This window comes from Alligator sinensis, unplaced genomic scaffold, assembly GCF_000455745.1.
Source record: "Alligator sinensis unplaced genomic scaffold, ASM45574v1 scaffold1067_1, whole genome shotgun sequence".
Lineage (NCBI taxonomy): Eukaryota > Metazoa > Chordata > Crocodylia > Alligatoridae > Alligator > Alligator sinensis.
In genome coordinates, this window is record NW_005842836.1 from 580,214 (window position 1) to 584,178 (window position 3,965).

Sequence of the window (3,965 nt, forward strand, 5' to 3'; positions counted from 1 at the left end):
AGAGGGATACGTCGAGGATTGCGAACGGCGATGGGGAGAGGCTAGAGGCTGATCAGACCCCTGTTGCCTGCTTGAAATGCACTGGGTCCGATAGGCTCCACAGCGCTTAGAGATCTTCACGCAGCGTGAAGTCTCCTCCTCCTGGTGTTCATGGAGTCCTCCAACTTGGGCGGAAAGCACTCAAGCTTTTTATACGGCTAGCAAGCCAATCACTAGCCGTCACGTGTGAATAATTTCACGCAAGCCAATAATGGGGCTCAAATTATAATACAAATGGCGGGAACTCTTTGCAAAGTGCATCTCCATGCTGCAAAGAAGAAATGCACACTGCAAAGAAAGCTACAAATTGGCGGGAAAATAATTCAGTGGTGCCAAAGCGCACACAAAACAAAAATCACACCTTTGGGTTGTGACAACTTGGATAGGTGTTTACACAGCTAACTGTGCTAATGCTGCATGGCACTCTTGAAAGGATCTTATGGCACTCCAGGGTGCTACCGCACCCTGCTTGAGAATCACTGTTCTATATGCATCTTCCTCATCTGCTGAAGCCACAAGTAGTATAAGGACTACATTGAACGTCAACTATTGACAACTTTAGGATCCTTTTAAAAAGATGATGGACACCCTAGAGATTGTCCAGGAGAGTGGGCATAAAGTGGTTTAGCCCTGCATAAAGGCATTCTTGGGCATGCTATGATCTTATGGCAGACCCCTGCTTCTTGGCCACATCTTTTAGGAGATATCACAAAGATGAAGATCCCTCCTCCCCCACCTGGAGGGAAAAAATACAGAAATAGTCACTGGATTGGCAAATTGAATACAGGTTTCCTTTCCTCTCCCAGAAGAGAGCCTTATTGAAGGCTTGGCAGCGCTCTCATCTCAGAATACCTCACGGCTTGATGATTAAGCACTCTCTGGGAGGTGGTGAATATTGGTTTGAATCCCCAACGGCACAGGAAAAAATGAATCCAGGCTTCCACGTTCTAGGTGTGAGTACTGTAACCAGTGAGCTAATGGATAAAAGGAGGCATCTGACACTCATTACTCTCATGTTTTAAAGCAGTAATAACTGCTCTGTTTTGCAAGCAGCTTCTCTGAGGAAAGAGGATCTACGTTTTGTATTCATGTCTGAACAATTTGTTGCTTCAGAGCCAGTGTGTCAAATGGTTAAAGGAATTGGGCTTCAGTCCAAAACGGACAAGTCTAAGAGATGACAGTCTTTCATTATATGAAAGGATATTCTCAAGAGGAGAGTGATCAATTGATTATAATGTCCATGCAGTAAGTGCAAGAAGAAATCAACTTAATTTGCAGCAAAAATAAGTTGGGTATTCAGGGGAAAAAATTAACTCTAATAAGAAACTAAAACAAGCCACCTAGGGACATAGTGACATCTTCAGTGGTGGTTTTTAAGAACTGGTTAGAAAAACATCTATCAGGAATGGTCCAAATATATTTGATCCTACTTCAGTGCTTGGGGATGGATTAGATGATCTCTTGAGATCCTGTTCATTCATACATTTCTGAGTCTGTGACAGTTCATAGGAGCAGTCTTAGACTCCAATTTGGCAAGGGCATACTTCAAAAGAGATTTACCTTGACAAAAAAACAACAACTTGAATTTCGCCCAGAAACCAGAGTGGGAACCATGGTGTCCCAGCTTACCAGAGTATAAAGGAACTTATATGCACAGCAACATCTTCTGGCTCCTAGAAGTTTGACTGAGGACAAGGGAGATGCAGTATGAATGTAATCTGTGCAAGTTCAGAGGTGTCTTGTTTCACTAATCAAGATTAGGCTGCGTGGGCTGACTTCGGATACAAGGCATGGGGTTGAGCTATGTTCCACATTTATATGCTAAAGTTCAGAGCAGTTTGAGTCTGCAAGTCTTTCTGCTCCTCTCTTGGAAGACAAGCACTGGAATTCTATATATCGACTATGCAGTATAGAAACAGGCTGGGAGGAGCAATGTCATCTGTCTTGCATCAAAAAGCGAAACATCTATGGGACTGGTACATCTTAAATCAGCTTATTAGCTATTTGCATTCAGGTTCCCAAAGCAATCTGGAAGATCATTTATAAAGAAATAGCACTCATTCACAAGCAGAAAGTCTGAAGTCAGGTAACAGGCTGCAGTCCTTATTCCTGAAGTCTGTAGAGCAACTATCCAGTTTCATTTCATATATTCACTAGCCATTACTCCATTTTTGTGGCATCTAGTTCTGAGATGGAGACCTAACTGGGATTTTTATGTTAGTGGAACTGAGTGTTAATTGTTTAACATCATTATAAAAGGGTTGGGGGTGGGTATTTAAGGGTAAAGGGACAACCCCAAGAGACTGCTGACTGAACATTTCTGGGTTCAGGCACAGGTCGGGTCTGGAATTTAGTGGACAAAAAGCCTTTCAAAAACCTTGCAAATTACCTCCCTTTCTATATTCTAGATCAAATAAGTAAACAAGTTTAAACACAGTCTAAACTGAATAGTGGTAATCATTTTGAATAGGTTATTTTTATAAAAGTCTAGGAGTTTCATGCAGATAAATAGATGTTAGTAATTTGCATAGGAAAAGAAATAAGTCACTAACTTATTTAAATGAGAATAGTAGCCCCAGAGATCATGTGGATGGTTAGAGACCTTTATTATCTGAACAATAATATTGATAATTCTTTGTAACATCTCTTCATAAACTTATGTAGATACTATGTTCTGTTTTGATGCTCATGACTGAGTGTATTAGGATTCCTTTGCACATTACAATGGCAGTAAAAAATCCCACCTTAAACAGCTGTATAATAAATGAAGATGATTGTAAAAGTAGTTACTATTATTATTATTCAAGATATAATACAATGCTAGTCTATTTGTAAGCGTGCTTAAGTTGGGTTTTTTTTCTTGTTCTTCACTCAGACTTACTGTTTGAGAAACTGTGGTGGCTGACTTGTTTTCTTGCATTGTACAATAGTGGCATATATGTCGTTTACAAGTGACTTAATCAAAGAGAAAGTAAGTGATTGAACCATAATCATATACTGAGCTAGGGCCAGAAATGAAATAAGGACTTAGAATGTTTACAGTCTGTGTTGATGGCCTAACCACTAGATGGCACTGACACTGACCCTGTTTAACTACAAGGAAAAGCGTGATAAAAGAAAATGCTTCAGTAATGGTATCAAGGTACACATGATATAGTTGCTTCCTCATACCTAATTAACTACCAAACTCTATTTTGTTATGAAAAGAACATGCTGTACAAACTGTACAAAGGGTATGCTTAAATGGAATTACAAAATCTTGATCCCATACTAACTGCAAGGACTATTGTGGGTAATGTCTTTTATTGGACAACTGCGTAGATGCACAATTCAATAAAAGACATTACCCACAAAAATCTATGCCTCTTGCATTTTTTATGAACCATCATGGTTACAATATCACCCCAATGCTACCACAACATAGAGGATATGAAAAAGTGTTGTTTACAACAGAAAACCCACAACATGGGGAGGTGGGGAGGGGAGGGGAGGAGAGGAGAGGGGAGAAGCAGCAGCCTACACAGTGACATCTTCTTTGGACTGTGCAAGAAACAACTTAATCCCCAAGAGACTTTTCATCTACAACCTTCAGGCTAGCACATGCAACACAATTATGCAGGAAGTTTCTCCATTTTTCTGAGGTCTATCTCCATCACCATATCCTACTCCAAAAAGGATCAACTTAAACCAGACATACTTATGCTACTGAAATGAAATTGGGATTATTCATTTTAATTTTCCTGTTTTAGTTATGAATCATATACTATTACCATTCATAACTGAGAGCCTTACCGTGTAGTGAAAGCTATTAATGATCTACAACATTAATAGATGTGCCAACTGACTGAAATACAAGCAATATTTTCAGGAAACTAAAAACAGTATTCAAAATTAAGCATAAATAATTTAAAATCTATTTGTAATAT